The sequence below is a fragment of the Eurosta solidaginis genome, chromosome X, assembly GCF_040869045.1.
Source record: "Eurosta solidaginis isolate ZX-2024a chromosome X, ASM4086904v1, whole genome shotgun sequence".
NCBI lineage: Eukaryota > Metazoa > Arthropoda > Insecta > Diptera > Tephritidae > Eurosta > Eurosta solidaginis.
In genome coordinates, this window is record NC_090324.1 from 41,827,483 (window position 1) to 41,838,898 (window position 11,416).

General features: G+C 35.6%; 1 pseudogene; it reads right to left on the reverse strand.

The window, feature by feature from the left end:
* Window positions 1–7,459: 7,459 nt before the first annotated feature.
* Window positions 7,460–8,365, reverse strand: LOC137234407 (histone-lysine N-methyltransferase SMYD3-like; annotated as a pseudogene).
* Window positions 8,366–11,416: the final 3,051 nt, after the last annotated feature.

Below are 11,416 nucleotides of genomic sequence, written 5' to 3' on the forward strand. Positions count from 1 at the left end.
TTGAACCCAGTTATTCCAATTACAATAGTCCTTTGATTGTAGTCCCAAAGAAGGATACTAATGGTCAAAAAGCTTATCGTGTGTGCGTAAATATCCCGAAGTAAACAAAACAACTCATTGCTGATAAATTTCCACTAGCTGGTGTTGACGATATTTTAGACAATCTCGGTAGGACAAAGTATTTTTCGACATTAGATCTTTTTCGGGATTTCATCAAATCCCCTTTGCATCCTGACTCTCGTGACATAACTTCTTTCAGCACTGACCGAGGTGCATTTAGATGGAAAGTGCTTCCATTCGGTTTAAATATAGCACCTAATTCATTCTCACGAATGATGACAATAGCTTTTTCGGGTATGCCACCCAATGTCGCATTTTTATACGTCGACGATATTATCGTTATAGGTTGTAGTGAAGCACATCATATTAAAAATCTTTCAAAAGTTTTCAATACTTGTAGGTATTTCAATCTCAAGCTTAACCCAAATAAATGCAACTTTTTACGACCAGAAGTTACATTTTTAGGTCACAAATGTTCAGCCAAAGGTTTGTTGCCAGACAAATCCAAAATAAACGTAATTAAAAAGTATACAAAACCGCTGATAAAGACGCGGTACGACGATTCGTCGAGTTTGCAAACTATTAAACACGGTTTATACCAAATTTTGCGTCTCTGGCAGCGCTTCTTAATTGATTAAGCAGAAAAAGAGTTGAATTTGTATGGGATGTATAGTGCGAAAGGGCATTTTTATCTTTGAAAGCAAAAATTACTTCAATATCCAATTCATTATTACGGTTGATGCTTCCACAACTGGATGTGGCGCTGTTTTAAGCCAAGAACAGCAAGGTAGTGATTTACCAACTTGCTTCGCTTCTAAAGCATTTAATAAAGCAGAGCGGAAAAAGCAATTATAGAATTGTAGCTCTTAGCTATCTATTTCGCAATAAAGCAGTTTCGAATATATGTTTATGACACAAATTTCATCGTAAAATCAGATCATAGACCTCTAGTATACCCATTCAATATGAAAGACCCATTTTCCAAACTTTCAAGAATAAGGCTGGAACTAGCTGAATATAATTTCACTATTGTATATATTAAGAGTAAATCAAACGTTGGTGCTGATGCACTATCGCGTATTACAATCGATGAGATTAAGGAATCGAACAAACAAATTTTAGCAGAACAGGCAAGATCAATGACCAGATGGAAAAACGACAATAACCTTCCTAGGAAAACAGACAAAAACGACGAAAAACAACTTACCTTACATGTCTACGACAAATTTTCATTTAATTTTTCAAAAAAGATTCCACGAATAAGATCTGAAATTATTACGATAAAAATAATAAAACAACAAATTTAAGAAAATTAAGCAGATTGAGTGGCCTAAAAATGATATTTTATTCAAATCATTAAAATCATTAGAAATCATATTAACAGATCCAGTGGAGACAGTAACATATGAGGATACAAAATTACAGCTAATGAAAATTTACCATAACGATCCCATTTCCGGTGGACATTGCGGAATGAAAAAATTATACGCAAAACTACGAACAAAATTTTATTGGAAAGATATGACTCGTGATATATCGAAATATATCAAAAGTTGTAATGATTGTCTTTTAAACAAGGTTAAACCTAAAACAAAAGAAAAACTTGTTTTAACACCAACGCCTTGTAAAGCATTCGATATATTAGTAATCGACACAATAGGACCCCTACCTGAGTCCAAATATGGTAACAAGTTCGCACTTACCATGATCTGCGACATGACTATATATCTGGTAACAATCGCTGTGCCAGACAATTCAGCAAAAACAATTGCATCTGCACTTTTTGAAGGATTCATTCTAACATACGGAACAACGAATGCCATAAAATCAGATTTAGGTACAGAATTTAAAAATGAATTATTCGAAGAATTAACTAAACTTTTAAATATTAAACATAATTTTTCAACTGCATACCATCACGAAACTGTTGGTACAATTGAACGTAATCATAGAGTCGTTAATGAAAACTTACCTGCATATTGAAACGAATTCTTTTCAGACTGGGATGTATATTTAAAATATTTCACATTTTTACACAATACTACCACAAGCACAGTTTTTGACACTCAATTTTCTTCTTTCGAGTTAAAAAATAAAATAAATGGAAGGCGCGATAACCTCCGAAGGGATCTAAGGCCGGGCTTCTCTTCCAGTTTGTGTCGTGCTCCTCTTGATTTTCCCTACAAATTGGCCAGACGGGACCTACATGTTTTATGCCGACTCCGACGGCATCTGCAAGGCAGATGAGTTTTCACTGAGAGCTTTTCATGACAGAAATACACTCGGAGCGCTTGCCACACACACTCGAGGCGCGACCCCGCTTAGAAAAATTTTCTTCTAATTGAAAAACCTTATTTCTAAAATTTTTTTGATGTTGCTTTGCCCGGGGTGTGAACCCAGGGCATACGGTGTGGTAGACGGAGCACGCTACCATCACACCAGCAAAAGCAACTTTGCCTAATGAATTAACAAAAGAAAAAATTGACCCAATTTATAATGTCGAAAACTATGCTAAAGAAGTTAAGTTTAGAATGCAGAAAGCACACAAAATGGCACAAAACCTAACAAATAAAAATAAATTACAAAATAAAAATCTGTTTGATAAAACGGCATGTCCGTTAATTGAGATACAGTAATTTTACAGAAAGAACCACATCACAAACACGAAAATATTTACTATAACCAAAATTAACGAACTTAATGTATCTATTTTTGATAAAACACAAAAAAAAAACGAAAAGTAAAGTAACATTTTATATTACCGTAGAAAAACCAATAATATTTAAACTTAAAAAAAATAATTATAATAAAAATAATCATAATTTTAAATTCAATTTTTTGTATAACATCAGAATATTTAACACACAATATCTAAAACAATAAGAAATATTGTGCATACGAAAATACAAAAACAAAACTTTGCACTAATAAAATTTTAATAGAGTAAAATAGTTACCTTATTTTTAAATAAACTAACACCAATGCAGTTAATTGAATTAACTAAGCTAACTTACAAAAAAAAAAACACAAACAAAAACTACAAATATTCATATACGTAAATATATAGGTTAAAATACAAATGTAATTAATTATATTAACTAAGTTAACTTAAGTATATCTGCCGCATGAGTCCAATTTTTTTTTTTCATTTTTAATTTGCCATTTGGAAGGTATTATTTAAAACTCATACCACCAAAAAAAAGTTGAAGCCGACAAACTTGATCAACTTGTCGACTTCAACCTTTTTTTTCCCTAAGGGGGATGATGTAACAGCAGCCTAGCAAATAATAAAAATGTCACCCTATTTCCAAATTGCTGCAACACCCGTTGTCTACTATGAATGGACAAAAGGGTTGGAAGAACTTGGAAACAGAGCAATTCGGCTCGGCAGAAAAAGACCGGCCATTATTAAAATTTGGACATTGAAAGCAACACGAAGTGTGGGAGAAAATAAAATATTCTTTAAATACAAACTCATGAAACCAATTAAAGTGTAAAGTAAATTATAAAATATATATTGTACCAAAAAGAAACTAAAAACAACATAAATAAAGAACTGAAACTAAACTACAAATACGTGTTATATGTGGAGTGAGTTGAACGTGCAAAGCGCACATCAATTTTTCAGAGGTTCCAAAATGGGACCTTACATTAGTAATCGACGGTCAAAGAACGCTGATAAACTGAATTCAAGAATAGTTTTTGAGAAGTTCGAAATATGATCATATTTCCGGAGTTGTTTAGAGAGCTGAAAATTCTTCCAGTAAAACACATGTACTATTACAAGACTTTAAAAATATTCTTTATTCGTTGTGGGTATTTACACAGCCTAGTCACGGATAATTATAATTTGAGGCAAAACTCACTCGGACTTGTTGTTGTTCCCACATCTCGTACTACCCATTATAATAACTTTTTTACTATCGTATCTTGTAAAGCTTTCAATACGCTACCTGCGTCTATACAATGACACGTATAGAAATATGCGCGAATTTTAAAACATGTCAAATCATTTTTATTAGAGCAGTCACACGATGACATCATGACATTGCTGAATTCTACCACTTAGTAATTTAATTTCAACATTTTTATTTTCTATTTTTATACATTTTATTTTACATTTTGTAACTTTAACTTCAACTTATTAACTATTTTCACCCCTCACACATTTGTATATATTTATTAATTTTTTTGAGATGGCATTCAAAACTAAAGTTTTAGATAACTTTACAGAATGCTTTACTTTTCTTTCAATTTCAATGTATTTATTTAAGTGGCAATTTTATATATGTAAACATGTAAAAGTTATTTTGATTTGAAAGAAAATGAATAAATCTAATCTAATCTAATCTAAGCGATCGGCTGTATTTTGGATGCATTAAGGTGTAGCTTGTTCTTTTTAGACCATTGAAATATAGCTTCTAAATCTTCACTTAATCGGCAAACAAAATCCTGTATTAAGCTAAGAGGGGCAGAAAGGTATACCTGAGCATCATCGGCGTAGAGATGAATAGATACATTACGACCGCATTTTTCTATGTCATTAATGTGCAAACTAAATAAAATTGGATCAAGAATAGAACCTTGTGGTACCCCAGATTTTACTGGTAATAACCTGGATCCACTATCTCTACATATCACCCGTTGGTACCTGTTTGTCAAATAGCTTTCATGTAGCTTTACAGCATGGCTACTGAATCCAAAATATTTGTTTAGCTTATGCAGGAGAATTCTGTGGAAGGCCCTGTCGAATGCTTTAGAAAAGTCCGACAATGTAAGAATTATGAGGTCGCCATTGTCAAAGTTTGGTCGTATGTCTTCTAAACCCTTGAGCATAGCTGTTGAACAACTATCTCCAATGCGAAAACCTGATTGATTTTCTGAAAGCAGATTTTCTCCAGTCAGATATTTCCTAATCTGGTTTGACAGAGCTTTTCCAAAACTTTTGATAAACATGGAAGATAATTATTAGCCGAAAATCACATGGTTAAGAAGCATTACCTTTTTTGGAATAGGTATAATATTATCCACTTTCCAAGCATCAGGAAAACTCAGCAAAATTTAAAATATGCGTCAAAGGTGCAATCACATATGGTAATATAAGTTTAATAAATCTTAGACTTATCTTATCTTCCCCTGTTGCATTTGATTTTATCGAAAGTATGGATTGTATTGTTTCAGATTCAGTGATATTAGAAAAGCTAAATTTACTGCACCAATCAAGCAAAGAATCGTCGCTGGAAATATTTAACTCACTCTCATTCGGTAACTTCATTACAATTAATCGAGTATTCCGATTTTAAATCAGTCTTAATACCAAGTTGTTTTAGATTATTCCAGAGAATCTTTGGTGGTAGGCATACATCAAGTTTGCTTTGGAAATAACACCTTTTGGCATCCCTAGTAATTTTCGTACCTCTGTTTCGCAATATCTTATAAGCCTGCCAGTTTTCTTCACAAGAGAATTTCCTCCAAAGTGAATAGCTTTTATTTCTTGCTTTTATTGCCTGAAGTACTTCGATTGAACCATTTTTGCTTATTTTTATTCACTCTAATTATATTAAGTGGGAGATATTTATATAATATTTATAATAGGTAGTTAACCAAATTGGAAAACGTTCAACCTTTTTATTTATGTCTGCTTCAAACCAAATGTTATTCCAAGGAGGTAAAGATGCTTCAGCAGTTAAAGCTCTGATATTGATATACACCGAAAACGGGCCCAGACCCAACTTATGGGTATTCACCCTCGCGAACGCACGACATTCAGCCGTGCATTCACAAATACTGGAGTCGACTTCGCCGGACCCTTCGACATTAAAAGTTACCGCGGCAGAGGGTGTCGACTATCCAAAGGCTATGTTTGCCTTTTCATGTGTTTTTCCACACGAGCAATTCTTCTGGAGGCCACTACTGACCTCAGCACACCATCATTTCTTGCGGCATTTACCCGTTTCATATCTAGGCGCGGATGCCCATGCGGATGTACTCCGACACGGCGAAGATGACCGAGTACGCGTAGTCGACCTCAAAACCGATAAGAGTCAAGTCAGACGACCGTTCGTCAAACTGATCATTCTTCCAACGGAAGAAACGGATTTCGAGAAGGCTAAGAGCTCCTCCTAACAATCCCTTCGTTCCTCTCCCTCACAGACTTCCAATTAGGTATTCCCACCGAACTCATCTCGTACCCGTGAGAGCATAACCTATACACTACGCTACTCCTACACCGGGACTCACCGTGGTAGGCTCCCACTACGGATTCCAAACAACCTAAAGTATTCGACCCTTTCTATTTTTAATTTTAAAAAATTCACAATGTGCCACAGCGGAATCGCCGTGCTCGCCACGGTAACGGAGACGGAGGGAATGCCTAACAGAAAGACGGAAGAGTTCCGTTGAGGGAATGCCCAAAAACCCAGCTCTAGTTCAGCCGAAACGAGGCGAACCAATAACCTAACGCAGATCCGATATCTGCACAGAACCTAAAGGGACTCGGCCCATTCTACTTTTATTTTTATTTTTTTCCAAAAAACCCAAATTCACTCGCTCACCCAGAGCGGGAACCCCAGAAATCCTCAAATTTTCTTTTTTTTTGAGTGTTTGCTAGATATATTTGGCACATTGCGCCCGCAACCGCTTGTGTTTAAATATATAGTTTTCCCCTCTTTTTCGAACAAACGGATTTTAATTTTTGATTATTTCAACAAACTTTGATACAACTGATACCAAGTGCCGGTATCCCGTACAAGCGCGGATATCCTGCCGTCAGCCCGTACGCCAAAGATCAAACGAAAGGTGTGAAAAGAAAAAAGTAAATTATTTATATATTTGCATAAAAAAGTAGGACGAATAGGGTTACATGTTAAGTACCCTTGTGAAAAGGGACACTTTTCTTCCGTTTTCGAAAAATAAAACAAGCGATTTGGTGACAAATATCATTCTCAAAATTTAATTTGAAATTTGAATATAGAGTGATAAAGCGCTGGCATGAATTTAAATCGAATTTTAACTACAAATAGAATTAACTTTCGAATCGAATGTACAAAAGGTAAATTTGGAATATCGCTCGACTAACATAAATTAGTTTCTACCTGCGTGCATACATTATGGCATGTACCTTTATGCTCTGTGAATAATCTACAATTAACAAATAACCGTTTTAAACGGTTAAGCGCCTATTAAGTAAAAAAATAATGAATTAGTTTACGTACTACATAGAAGCCTTAGAACCTACATGTTACCAAATACAAGTTTAACACCTTTATTAGGCGCTGCATTCGGTAATAACTTGTCCCAACATGGGCTGTAATTGCTCGCGTAAAAAACTTATCACGGCCATGCGCAACTAACTAGTATGTGCCTCATTCAAGGTGCGTACAACTTCGCTTGATTGACGCTAGTAAAATTGAATTTCACCAATTGTAAATAGAGCAAACCCAACCATGAATGCCATTCGCCATAGTATTTCCTAAATCCCAGCACTAATTCGTTGCCATACTCTAATGTTTTCGCATTTAGATACGTCGAAAGTTATATCAAATGCAGCATCCAAACTTTTTATACATCCACTAAATATTTCGCGAGGCAGATTTTGTACGCATCTAAGTCTGCCACGTCTTTATATTCTCCAAAAGTGCTCTTGTTATTGTCATTGCCTCATTATAACCATTCCGTTGCTTCGGACTAATGCCAACATCACAATGTGGACAATTGATGAGATTTATATCATGATATTTTTAATAACCTCAAGCTGCGGCAAGCATGTCATACGTCCGGTGCACATCTGCGCATCTCGGACACATACAAAGGAAATAGTAATTTGATTTAAGTTCGGAGCGTAATAAAGATCTTTGACCAAGCCAAGTGCTCGATATCTTCAGTCGCTTGTATGTGAAGTGTAAGGACCTTCGAAGGTAGCAACCGCATTTGATGTGCAGCTATGATCTGTGACGGAGAAACCCAAGTAAATGGCAGTGGCTATAGAATTCATTTCGGGATCGATTATGCTGAAGTCGTTTGTGATCAACCTACAATAGATGCTTGTCAACTGAAAATTTTGCACAAGAACGCTATCCCCTATCATATACTTCAACCCCATGCTTAAAAACTCCAAGTGTTCTAAGCGGCGCACGTCATTCCTAATCCCTGCTTAATGGGACAAGAGATCACGAAAGCGTCGCGAACATGTCTGTGTATAAGTGAATGATTATGTACATAACATTCGTGCAGCATCGGGCAGAATACGTGGATAAATGCGCTTTAGGGATGGGCATTCGTTTTTATGAACGTTCCAGGTTTTCATTTAGTAATTTACTTTTTCGTCTGTTAAAAAAAAAAGGTCACATTTATGTTCACATACGAATCTCACTAAACAAGATTGCATCGCATACAACTGCTTCATCCAACCCTGCGCTTTGATACGAGTAGTGAACGCAAAGTAAACAATGCCACCAACAGCCGATGCAGCTACTAACTCTGCTTTAAACCAAGGAACTTGTATACACCCTTGGTAACTATAGTACAATCGATTAAAAAATTTACATTTGCCACTTGATCGATTGATTGATTGAGTTTTAGGGTATATAAATATTGGCACTCCGCTTACGCTATTAATAAAAACACGAAAAACACACATACCATTTTTATCTCTCTCCGATATTGCAAAGGTGATTAAACGTCCAAATATATCGCCATCGATGTCGGCACTTTCTATGAAAGGACAGGTGCTTACGTTCCTTCTAAAAAAGTTCCTTTAAATATGAACTGCTATGACCGCCAACAATAAAAGCAATAAAGCGTAAATGCCTGGAGGACGAGCGTATTTCATATTTAGGAAACTTGCGAGGAAACCAAGAAAAATTGCATTAAGTATAGGAATGGTGCCTTCATCGATAAGTTGTCTATCATACACTTTCATGAGTTTGAGCTTGGGCACATTTTTATAGAAATCCAGTGCACATCTGCGTCTTGAACGCATATGTGATGCAATCGCTTCCCTATACAAATATGCGAATACTTGTTGCTCTGTTGGAGATAGCCCACCCCGCAACACCATTTGTACTTAAAGGGTCCGAAAGCAGAAATCTTCGTAAATACTAATTTCATGCAACGAAAACCTCACCAAAAATAGATTTACTGGCAAATCGTTGCTCGATAATCAATTTTGGTGTAGTAATTGCTGTTCTTTAGTCGTGCAATAAAATAATTATCTGAACGCCGAAAGCAGAGAAGCGAGTAAACTAATAGAGCGTGTTGAAGCGGGAACTACAGCTTTGTTTACTAAGACTGAAGACTTGGAGCGTACTGCTCAACGTTTGCTCCCCCTATATAAAATTATTAAAACGTACAGTTGCGTACGTCCAGTTGCTTGGTGATGTATTCATGATAAGAAAATTTATGCATTCTTTTCCAACAATCTTATCTGCTACGTGCACTAAAATTATACACACTTTATCAGCTACCATACATTGATATATTACGGATTTACGTTGTTTAACATCCCAAATATAAACGCACTCAAATGCGTTGATTCGGATTGAAGAACGTATGGAACAGGTAGATTACCTGAAGATACATTACAAGTTTTTAATCTTAATTTGCTACTCCCATCGCGAATCATCAAAGACAATACACTGCAAAAAAAGAATTTGTCTAAAGAGCTTGTCCAAAATCTTGGTCCACGATACGCATCTCTTATTGGAGGAAATAAAATTAATCTAGATGGAGAGTACGTAGTGTGGTCAGAAAGCTGGTCTGATACGCAACACAAAAAATCAATTCCACTATCAGCTGAACAAGTTTTATATGGTTGCAATGAATATGCGTTTCCCTCAATAAATGCTCTTATCAAAATTCTGGCCACGCTTCCAGCTAGCAATGCTTGTGCTGAAAGGAGTTTTTCGACACTTCGCCGGTTGAAAACGTGGTTACGGTCCACAATGTCTCAGAACAGACTCACTGGTCTTGCACTTTTAAATACCCATTTCGATATTGAGATTTATATTGATCATAAAATTGAAAGATATTGTTGGGTGAGAGTGCCCATACCTGTATGCTATTTATTTAAGCACCACTGTAACTCACCGCAATGAGAATAATTGTAACATGTCCAAAAATATTGTACTCAAAACCTGTATTCAAGACAGTAAGCATTATGTGCGTATATACATATACCTAATCAGCATAGAATCATGCTCGGATACCTACTAAGCACTTCATTACAATGTAATTAGTTTTTAGTTCACTCAAGACAAATAAATGAAGAAGACGTGAAATTCCATTGTCTGGTGTTTTAATTTGTTTTGCGATCCCCAAACATTTTGGCGACCGTGACAGGACTTCTCCTGTAATCTCAAAAAATAAACACAAAATTAATTTCGCTGGGTCCACGCGTATCACTGGTCCAGCATATCTAATAAAGTTTAAAGACCTAAAGCGCATGTTTCTGCCTACACTGAGGTCTAAATACGAGGTCTACAAACAACAAACATTCATCAAATACCCGGTTGCGGAATTCAGTCATCAACAAAACCCATCAAGTTGATGTTTCAGGAGCACAAGAACCATCATTCAAGAGCTGCTCCATCGTCTCGAGAATCAGGCCTAAACAGTCAACCTATACAAAGCAGTCAGATAACCTAAATCATCCACACTAAAGGGCATAAGTTGATCAAAAAATTACCATCGCAAGGATCAACAGCGAGTGGGCTTTATTTCTGGTAAAAACATCATTTCAACAGGTATATTTCTTATCATATATATTCATATGACTCCAAAGGTAATATTTCCATATACTTATGCACACATGTAAAAAAAAAAAATAAAAAATAAAAACGTATATAAATAAGTATATGCACCTATGCACACAAAATTCCACAATAAGCCAGAGATAACTGTAATAACTGGTTATTATTTAAAAACATTTAAGTACTTACAAATAAGTAAAAAAAAAAGAAAAAATATTCTGTAACGCTCTCACCCAATATAATCTTTATACGAATATCATTGACATAACTACACATTCCCCGCATACTTCTTGTCATCAGCAGCGGGTTGCATCATATACAAAAGACTCTAGTTCGTAACGATAGTCAAATTCATTGCATTACTCACATGCAGTTTTTGATTTGCCCCCTTCAGATTTACTTCAATTCGGTAGCGTTTAGCGAAAGAAGCAAACATAGAGGGTTTATACTGCTGAAGCTCTTGCGCTCATTCATATATCATTAGATTTTCTTCAGTAGAATAGCATAAGTCTTCTCTTGGAATTATCAGCGGTATTATTATATTCGTTAAATTTCTACCGCGAGTTCTGCGCAATTGTTAAATAGTTAGCCTTTATTTGTCGATTTGT